An 11,156-nucleotide genomic window follows, 5' to 3' on the forward strand; every position below is an offset into this window, starting at 1 on the left:
ACTCTTATCTACGTAGGGGAAGCAAAGCATTGAACTGTTTACTATGTAACCAAGTGCTTTTAACGTTTATAATGAGATTTAACTTATAAGTAATTTGATAGTCTAATTGTTTTATATACACGAACTAAAATTTAAACTCATATAGGTATGAAAGGGGACACAAGAAGATTATGAGCATCAATAGCAAATAATATAAGAAAGTTCATCCAAACTCATGTTAGCAAATTTGATCAGACATATTTTACATCATCGATAAGCACAAACCATAAATCCTAAACCTTAAACTCCTAAATAGAACTATCGGGGGAAAATACAAGCAACTATCACTGTAATGTCATCACTCTTTCCACCAACACCATCTTTGCCAACTTTGAGGCAGTCTATGGTGAACGGTGTATAAATACTTATACTTTCTTAATTATGCAGTGCATATTCTGCAATCTTTTGTGCTAACATCTTCGAAATGTTCCCAGTTTGTGCAAATCAACTAGCCCGTCGCATACTAATGTCTTAAATTCAATGTCGTGAGCGTTATCGAACAATCCATCTGTACCCATCACTATCACATCCCCTGTTCTTACTGTAACTTTAATTTCGTGTGCCACACTTGGATCATCAAATTTAACACCATTTCCTAACTGAAAAGGATAATTGAATCCTTTTTTCTGAATTTCTGATTTGTAAACTATTACTCCATCTCTTATAACAACTCTTCTATCTACAATGTTGACCGCATGTACAATAGCACATGTTAAAGTCAAAATATAAGCCGTTCACGAACCTTGATATTCCGCTTTAAAATAAGCCTCGTTGAGAACTTCCTTTGGCTGAGTTTTGTTCCTTTGATAAAGCTGCTTGTGAATCGATAGATCAGCATTTCTAACCAGCTGTCTCGAATATTCTCATGAATCGATACCCTTTTTGGCCCAGCAACTAATGCCCTCTGCTACACTGATGGCTTCTTCCTCAATGTAAATAAAATGTGCATCTTCCCCAAGAGGTGCTTTGTTAGATTTTGGTATGTAAAAAGAGCAAGCCACCATCTTCGTCTTGAAATTCCCATTAATAAAACTTGAGACATTACTATTCTCATCACAAAAACTTAGATCCTATCCATATCCATCTCGTCTACAACATCTACCTCATCTATATCCATCTCGTCTATGGCAATTTAGGAAACTAGTAAAGAAGTGATAGAGCCGAAAATTTGTATAAGGGGATTCAAAAAGAATGACCAGAGTACTATTGCGCTTAGGATTTGAACTTGTGACCTAAAGCAATAATTGAATTTCCTTTACAAAAACAATCAAATCTTGACGGATTTCTTCATGGGAATTCAGTAGTTCATATATAATGAAAAAAAAATAATCATTTCCCATAATAGCGCAAAACGCCAAACATTTTATAGACATTGAATAACACCTTGAAATAGTAGGTAATCTCTTGGTTTCATTTTGTTTGACCAATATGACTTGACACGGAGTTTAAGAAATAAAAAAAAACTTTTTGAATCTTGTGGTATAAAAGTAAAGATGTGTCAAATGTATTAAAATGTCCATTGATTTTGTGGTCTTAAACATGTCATATGGAGAGTCGAAACTAACAATTGCTTTATTTTAAACTTTTTAGGAATTGTTTAGTTTCCACTTTACATATGATATGTTTAAGACCATAAAATTAATGGACTTTTTGATATATTTGACATATCTTTATTTTTATACCACAAGACTAAAAATTCTTCTTTCTTTTCTTAAGCTCCGTGCCAAGTCAAATTGGTCAAACATATTGAAACAGAGAGATTACCTAGTATCTCAAGGTGTAATTGAGTGCCCATAAAATGTTTTGGCGTTTTGCGCGATTATGGGAAACAATTTATTTATTTTCATTATATATGAACTAGTATATTCATATCAAGAAGTCCATCAAGATTTGATTTTTTTTTTGTAAAGGAAATTCAAGTCCTAAGCGCGATAGTACTCTGGTAATTCTTTTTGAATCCCCTTTTATAAATTTTCGGCTTCGTCACTTCTTTACTAGTTTATTTAATGGCTATAGACTAGATGTATATAGATGATATACATGTTGTAGACGAGATGGATATAGATGAGCATCTATGCTTTTGCGGTGAGAGTACTAATGTCTCAAGTTTTATTAATGGGAATTTCAAGATGAAGATGGTGACTGACTCGTTTTACATACCAAAATCTAACAAAGTGCCTCTTGGGGAAGATGCACATTTTATTTGTATAGAGGAAGAAATCATAGGTGTAGCAGATGGTGTTGGTGGTTGGGCGGAAAAGGGTATAGATTCTGGAGAATATTCGAGACAGTTTGTTAGAATTGCTGAATTATCTATTCACAAGCAGAAAGATCAAAGGAACAAAATTCAGTCAATGGAGATTCTCAATGAGGCTTATTTTAACACAAAGTATCAAGGTTCGTCAACAAATTGTATTTTGACTATAATGTGTGATATTGTACATGTGTCAACCTTGGAGATAGCAGATTTGTTGCTATAAGAGACGGAGTAATAGTTTACAAATTGGAAATTCAACAAAAAGGATTCGATTATCCTTTTCAGTTAGGGAATGGTGTTAAATTTGATGATTCAAGTGTGGCACAAGAAATTAAATTTATAGTAAGAACAAGGGATGTGATAGTGATGTCTACAGATGGATTGTTCGATAATGTTCACAACATAGAGTTGGAGAAATTAGTACGCGATGGGCTAATGGATTTGCGCGAACTGGGAGTATTTTGGAGAAATTGTTCATGTGGATTAGAAGAATAATAGTCCTTAGTGGAATATTCTAGAAATATAAGGAGAATTTCTTGAAAGACCTTAGAATTCCATAGATTTGCATGGAACATCCTTGGATTCTTCTAGTTGTAAAGAGAGTTTTAGAATAGGGTCTTGTACATAATTTATATTTTCAAATTAGCCCCTAGAGGGGCACCCATTTGTAATGACATCAAGCAATAAAACTAATTCTTCCCAGTCTTAATGAATACAAAATCCTTCTTAAGTAATTCATTTGTGTCCTTCATTCCTGTAGTGATTTAGGGTTTGTTTGGTATGGATGAAAACATTATTTTTGGAAAATGTTTTCCAATTTTCCCATGTTTGCTTGTCTTAAATGTTTGGAATTTTTTTCCAAATCAACTCATTTTCCTCAAATTTAAGGAAAATAACTTCCCTTCAAAAATTAAGGAAAACATTTTCCAAAACTCTACTTCATCCTTTAATTTTTTTTTTCCTTACCCATACCGCATACCCGACCCTCCCCATTCAAAAAATAAATTAAAATTTTAAAATTTTCTTATTTTTAAAATTTCAAATATATTTTTATCCCTACCCCTAAACCACCCCCACCCCCCCCTCTAACAAAAAAAAAATTAAAAATTTATTTTTAAAAAATGTTTCAAATTTTAAGATTTTTTTTACCTCACCCAACCCCTACCATCCCTATCCCCAACCCCCCTACAAAATTGCTTTTGAAAAATATTTTAATTTTTTTTTAATTTTTACGCCACTCCCCCCGCCACCCCTATTAATTTTTTTTTTAAAAATAGTTTTTGGTAAATAACCCACCCCTACCCCCCACCCTCCCTAAACACCCAGGCTGTCCCCGTCATTCTTTTTTTTTAAAAAAACTTGTTTTTAGAAAATATTTCAAATTAAAAAAAAATCATATTTACACCACCCTACCCTTACCTCCTCTCCCCCGCTACCACCCTACCCTAACCTCTCCCCCTACATAGGCTGCCCCATCAAAAAAAAATTTAAAGAAAATTGTTTTTGAAAAATATTTCAAATTTTTAGAAAAAAGTCATTTTTATGCCACCCCACCCCCCACACTTGCGACCCCGTCAATTTTTAAAAAAAAAATTGTTTTTGAAAAAAAATTCATGGGTCATGTCCTGGGTCAGATCTCAGGGTCGGATTTTAGAACGTTCATCGGGGTCTTGTCCTAGTTTGGGTGTCGGAGTCGGGTCCTAGATCAATTATCGGGGTTGATTTTCGGATCAAAAATTATTTTTCTAAAGAGTAATTTTTAGTCTCCGCCAAAAATAAAAAAAAAATTGAAAAATATTTTTCATTCACCAACAAATATTAAAAATATATTTTCTAGAAAATATTTTCAACTCACCAACCAAACATGAGAAAATAAGTTAGAAATCCATTTGTTGTCCAAGAAAACATTTTCTAGGAAAACATTTTCCATGGAAAACAATTTCCTTCATACTAAACACACCCTTAGTGTTTAAACGGCTTACTTGAGCTTGCAAGATCATGAAAGATTCGTGAGCGAGTTGTTAAGTGCCATGCAGTGTGCTTAGTAAAGGACTAAGGTCGTGCCATAGTTGCCCGTATTTTTCCCCAGTAGTTCTATTTAGGGGTTTAAGGTTTATGATTTATGGTTTGTGCTTATTGATGATGTAAAATAAGCCTGATCAAGTTCACTTACATGAGTTTGGATGAACTTTCTTATAACTTTTTGCTATTGATGCTCATAATCTTCTTGGGTCCCCTATAATTTAAATATGAGTTTAAATTTTAATTGAAATTGCTTTTAATCAGACTCAAATTGCTCATTGATTCGTGAATGTAAGTTATTTTTATGTATATTCTTTATACGTATACCTTTTTATGTTGATTATTATTAAAATTTCTTTCACAATTTTTATGCATAAATGTTAGGTAAGGAATGAAAAAATCCGAGTTGAATAAGTTGTGTACGGATGAGAATATGATCAATGTTGAAGTGTGATGCAAGTATGGAATCTTATTGCAAATGCAGACCTCTTGGTTAGATCGCATTCTAAGAAGTAGATTTTGGTCTTGTCCTCACAATTAGGCCATGAATTGCAATTTTTTTGATGGAGTGACAAGGAGAGAGTTGAAGAAAGATCTCAATTTATTCTTCCGATATTGGTGAAAAAGATTAAGGAGTTAGAAGAATAATACGAGTGTATTAAGATGCAATTGGAACAACTTGATAATTCCAACATGAATTCAATGGACATTGGATATTGAACATTCGAAACAATAGAATTTTTTTTTGGATGAAGTTGAAATTCTTCAAATTCGGTATGAAAATCCCAACATCAATTCAAAAAAGAAGCGTGGCGATGTAAAAGAAATTTGTGATTTGAAAGAGAATCAAATGAATATGAAAGGGATGAAAAAGAAGAAAAGAAGCTGTCAATTTTTTGGGAAATTCCTTTGATGTTTGAAGATTTGTGTCTTTGTTATGTATGTTAGTTTCTAATCCAAGTACGTAAGTTGAATAGAAATCAAATGAAATTGTCATAGTATGATATGTAATAGAGCATAATTTTGTGTGGTATTGAATACCTCTATTTGATCTACCATAATGAAAATTTGAATTTGCTTGTGTCTGAATTTTTTTTACTTTTATTCTCTTTTCTGGAAATCAATGATTCATTGAGTTTAAGAGTTCTACCAAACTCAAAATTGTAAAAAGAGGCAACTAACAATACTACTCAAACAAAAACAAAGCTTCATAGAAACAACACAACTCATAATTGTAGGCAAACAAAAACAACTTTGATTCTGAAAGTGAACTAAAGTGCAAAAACAAAGCTTCAACATTGCATAAATACTATAATTTCAGTACTATTTCATACATTTAACAAAAAAAATAGGAAATAGTTGTTTCTCCTTCAAACAAGAAACAAAATAGTATCTTAGTGGCACCAAAACAGTACTAAACAAACACCACTGATATCAACATTATGGTTTCCATGAGTCTCGAGGTTGTGAAGAAGAGGAAGTATTCGAGTTTGAAAGCTTTGATTGATCTCTAATCTGCTGAAGCCTTATTTTTGTGATTGCTTGATTTTCTTTCCACTTCAATCCACTTGGTGATTTGAAACCAACATCTCCAGTTACAACTATACTGATTTAAAGACTCGTTTTGGTCCAGTCCATAATATTATGTTACTTGGTATTCCAAGCTACAAAAGTTTTAGATATTTAAAGTTATTAGAGAAAAAACATTATCAAGTTATTATAGAACAAACATTATGAATGCATCACAATACTTACATTGAAAGTTGTGAAATCATTCTCAACTTGAAACATACCCATTTCAGTTACTCTTGGCCTTTTAAATTGGGTTGTGTTTCCAACACCCTTTCCTTTCCTCATAGTAGCACTTTCCTTTGGTGCAACATTTGCATTCTGTCCTAGAACATGTGTTGTATTACCTTGAGAACATGTAAACCAACTTTAAATTGGATGGTTAATGCCTCTCTCTCCACTTCCCATTCCCCTATCTCTTCCTCTACCACTCATAGTTCTTGATGATAGTCCAACACCCCTTGCAGCACCATAACTTGGTGATCTTGATGCACTTGGTCTTTTGTTAGAAAGAGGTGCAGTGGTTCTAAGTGCACCTCTTGATACACTTGAACTTGCTTCATGCCTTGGTGATGTTGAAGCACTTGTAGGTGCAGTGTTTCTAGGTGTTCACCTTGATACATTTTCACTTGATCCATGCCTTGGTGAGTTGAATGTACTGACCCTCCAGATTAGTTCCTCCATTTTCGATCGATTCAACATTTAGAGATTTCCTATAGCTATCCCAAGTCATTACTGACTTCTGGAATGATAATTCGGTTGTTGGGTCGTTCATTTGAGTTTTGTGCAAGTTTCAATGTTTTGGAACTTCTAGAGTTTGTACGGTTGATTTTGATCAAAACATTTGGAAAATAACCTCAGAATGAAATTCAGACAGTTTTGTTAGCTTCAAAACATGGAGTTGAGTTTAGAGTGACCTTTCATGTAGATTCTGAGGCTTTCGGTCTCATTTCAGCCCTATTGTGAATTTTGGCTTAAAATGCAACTTGGGTGTGAGAGCCACTTTTCATTGTGACAATCTTAGATAGATTTTTTGACGGTTCCATTGAGTCTGGAATGTCTTTTCAGGGTGGGTAGCACATTTGGTTTGTGTTGGTTGGACCTCAAATGAGTTCCAAGGTCCATTCAAAGTTTGGAGCTTTCTTGCCCTTTACCGCTTTTGCAACAACTGTGTTAGCGACCTATGAGGCACTTTTGCGATAAGCCTTGAAGGAGAGGAGGCCTTGTTAGCGGTCGACTAGCTATGTTTGTGGCCTGGACGCCGCTTTTGCGGCAGGTGCCTTTCGGAGTTGGGCTGCTTTTGTGGCGAGCTGACCACATTAGCGGTGGCCGTTGGCCACTTTAGCGGTCATCACTGATGTTATATCTCCTATTTCAACTCATTTTTCAGCATTTCTTTCAATATTCAAACATGGATAAGTTAAGCTAGGGTGCTCTAGTTTGGGTGATTCAAGATGCGTTTCGTCCAATATTGGTGTGGTTACACATCGAAGTGTTCAGGGAAGTGATGGGAGCATCATTTGTAGGTAGTTCTCTCCTCAAAAGGGCTCCCATATCTCTATAAAATTGAATCAAATTGCATGTTCTTTTTTAAGGTGATCTGGGCATCAAATTGTGTCCCATTTCAGGACACATGCTCTGTAAGTGGATTAGGAAATTTTGATGGATTCAATTTTAGGATTTTCAGTGTGGATCACACATTTCCATTTTGACTCAATTTTTAAGTCCTCTAATTATAAGGAATTTAGTTTCTAAATGTCCGTATTTATATGGTGATCAATAATTTGGTAGTTCAATATTGTTTAGAGGCATTTCAAAAGTGGATAACTCTTGTGCGGTGGATTCAAACCATGCATGATAAGCTTTAAGGTAGGCTTTGGTCTATTTTTTTAATTTGGCATCTTAGATAATGTTTAGTATGAATCACATGTGATTTAATACCGTATTTGTTAGGTTTTAGACCTCTTTCTATTATTCTACCTTTTATTGATTCTTGTAGGAATGTTGGGCATATTGTGGGTGACAAGGAACTTAGTTTAGCCTTGTAGACTTCCTTGTAGTTTTCCTTAGCATGTTTAGCCATGTTAGGATTGATTCTTGTGGCATTAGGCTAGGGTTGATCTTTAGATGTATTTTATCGCCCTTGTAGTTATAAGTTGCTCCCTATAAGGCTTGTATTGGGTCATTTATCATTTGTTAGTACTTGAGACCTTAGTGGTTCGTTGTAGACATAGGTTTGCTTTAGTTGTGCTCAGTTGTAAACCAGAGTGGTGTGTATGGGTAAGGTGTTGTTCTTTGAGTTGCTTTTTTCTCCCTTTGTTGATTTAGAAGCTCTTCTTGACTTCTTCTCTCATTGATTAGGGGTAGGCTTGTTATAACTATTGAGCTTGTGTTTATATTGTTGGCCCCAAGCCGTGGTCAGGGACCAGATGGATTCCAGGTTAGTACTCTCCACCTTGGTAGTGTGGTAGGTTTGGTATTATATTTCTAATTGTTAGTACCTTGTTAGAATGTTGGTGATGCCATGCATTGCATTGATTGTTCATTCTCATGTGTTTTGTAGTACGATCCTGGTTCATGCATTTTTGCATAATTATCATTTAGGGATAAGGGATATTTTCACTTGGCTACTATTCTAAATTCGTTTTAATGAATGTCGTACCACTTGGGTCATTTTGATAAATTTATTTTTGAGATTTCTATGAGGCGTCAACGATGTGATCCATTTCTACTTGAAACATTAGAGGCATCTGGGATGCACTCATTTTTTACTTCACTAGCTGACACGTCGATGTCCTTTTCGGCATGGTTTGGCTACTTATACCTATGGTAATACAATGGAGAGGACTTTTTGTAAGATCTAGTTTGGACCCAGGCAGTGTATACAGGCTTCCCGTGTCCCTTGTGAGTCCTTTTGGTAGTGTGTTCCATTGTACAAGAAGAAGGAGATGCACGGGTCCTACCTCGCTAATCAGGACAGAGGGTAGGTGTATACACTTGGTTACTTATGGTTACTAATGGTTCTACTACAAATCCTGCATTGATGTTCATCACCTAACACTAGTATAATTGATTATTGTTTGCGCCCTCCGATTTTATGGGGCGGTTAGGTTATGTTTGTTGCCTATACCTTTTGGATTTATGGTGTCCAGTTAGGTTATTGTTTGACGATATTTTGTACTCTTGTGATATTGATCTGTTAGTTGATAGGTTGTGGTCTAGATATTGTGGATGTTAACCCTCCTGGACTTGGGTAGATGAGTCATGAATCATAATTTGCTTGTGAATAGGTTGTTGGCTTGTGTTTCCCGATACGTTCTTGACTTGGTTCCCTATTCTTTATGTTCTGTTTCTTTTCCTTATTACATGTCTAGCATAGTATATATCCTATTTAATTACTTGTGTTGTACCTTGCATACTACTTGTTATTTATATTTGTATTATCTTTGGAGCTTAGATGGTTGATGACTACTGAGTTCCGCTTGTTGGTGCTCATACTATACTTATGCACTCTGCATATCATAGTATGAGTTCTCTCTATTGATTTGGAGTTCGTGCGTAGCCACTTTTGGTATTCGAAGAATAGTATGAGCTCCTGGTGTTCAGAGTTACTTGTAACACCCCAAAAATTTCTAAGCTAAGAGTCGAACCATTCTTTATATGCATATAAGGTCCTACCAGGTGATTCTTAAATTGTGCTTAAATGTAAGGTCAATTATTTAGTGTGGAAATAGATTTGGAGATTAATTAAGGTCATAAGAACCTTCTACCACAAAGTTGAGCTGAAAGCTTCCTTACCGTTGAGTTTTGATATAAGAGTTTACTTGGGTGAACTTCACATGATAATATCTCTTAGAATATAAAAAGTTAGGTGGCCAATAACCTATCACATTAAAGGTCTATGGGTCTTATTTCCAACTCCACCAAGTTTGCATTAACTAGAGTTCAGAGTAAAAAGTTATGCCTGTTTCAGTGAAGCGCTGACAGGCAGGACCTATTTCACGGCTGCTACTACAGATGGTAGAATGTTCCATGGACCGTGGAGCCTTCTGTGAATGCTTTCTGTGATTATTTTTCAAAAACTTGATGCACGTGTTCCAGGGTTATTTTGGTCCTTTTCTAAGATTTTTAGCCCTATTCAAAGTCATTTTTGGGTGTTTTAAAGGAGTATATCATTCAACTAACTAGTTTTCCTTTCATAATTATCAATCTAAACATTCAAAATTCTATGAAAACTCACCTAGGGTTCCTCTTATTCATCAAGAACCCTAAAACTTTCATGTTAAAAGTTCAAGATACAATGAGAAGCCTTCAATCCAAGGTCTTTTCAAGTTCTTCCACTCTAAGAACTCCATAAAATAGTCTTTTTTCTCAAGATCAAGTATCAAGATTTCAAGATCAAAGATTTACTTCAAGAAAGCTAGTGTTCTTCCTCAGGCTCAATAAAAATGAAGTCTTCACCAAAGTTTTCAGTCCAATAGTTTCATATTCAGATATGCAAGCTATGCATAGTGTTGTACTAAGTTCATCCTCACGTCCTACATCTACATTCAGTTATTAAAGAGATAAATTTAGGGTTCTACCCAATGTTCAGTGAATTCTGAGTTTGGTTTGTCTTCTGTATTTTAAATTCTGGTTTTCTTAACCATTGAGATTATGATACTTTACGCATTTGGATTCTTGAGTTGTTGTTCATGCTTATATTATCACATGAACCATAGTCATTGAGATTTTGTTGAATGATTTTGTGTAAGTATTTCCATGCATTGATTTTAAAATTTAAAGTGAGTGCAAGTTTATTTTTAAACATCATTCGAGAAGAGTTTTAAAGGAACATTAATGGTCCCAAATGTATTATTTTGTATTGAGAAAAGAAGTACTATTTCTAGAAGAGCATAAATAGTTTTCACAAGTATTTCACTCATTAAAGTAAAGCTCAGTTAACTCTCAAAGAGAGCCTTTGGAGTATTAATTCCACCAAGTGAGTACTATTATCTGAGCATTATTGCATATATTATGAGTGTAGCATTGATCATCGATTTGGGTAAGAGTTGAGATAACTCAAACCCCATAACCTACGCTGCCAACATAGGTAGGATTGTATTGGAATTTGGATGACTCCTCACCTGCCTCAAGAAGGATTTTTAGTGGATCCATAATTTGAGTTATATCCTATGCTCCGGTAGAGTATAGGGCGGTTCTGACAACGTGGATGAGACATTGTATCATTATGAGGTTCATAGTGATGGTTGCCGGTTAGAGAAACTCC

The 11,156-nt window shown here is 34.8% G+C and overlaps 4 pseudogenes; 2 read left to right on the top strand and 2 right to left on the bottom strand.

Moving 5' to 3' along the window:
• Positions 1 to 297: 297 nt before the first annotated feature.
• LOC125812053 (probable protein phosphatase 2C 55) lies at positions 298 to 1,146 on the bottom strand (annotated as a pseudogene).
• Positions 1,147 to 2,093: 947 nt separating this feature from the next.
• On the top strand, positions 2,094 to 2,791 carry LOC125812054 (probable protein phosphatase 2C 55; annotated as a pseudogene).
• A 1,918-nt stretch (positions 2,792 to 4,709) lies between these two features.
• Positions 4,710 to 5,231, top strand: LOC125812055 (uncharacterized; annotated as a pseudogene).
• A 423-nt stretch (positions 5,232 to 5,654) lies between these two features.
• On the bottom strand, positions 5,655 to 6,571 carry LOC125812057 (uncharacterized; annotated as a pseudogene).
• Between the last annotated feature and the right edge of the window lie 4,585 nt (positions 6,572 to 11,156).

Source organism: Solanum verrucosum, unplaced genomic scaffold (genome assembly GCF_900185275.1).
Source record: "Solanum verrucosum unplaced genomic scaffold, falcon-dt-bn FXZP01000010.1, whole genome shotgun sequence".
In the NCBI taxonomy this organism is placed as follows: Eukaryota; Viridiplantae; Streptophyta; class Magnoliopsida; order Solanales; family Solanaceae; genus Solanum; species Solanum verrucosum.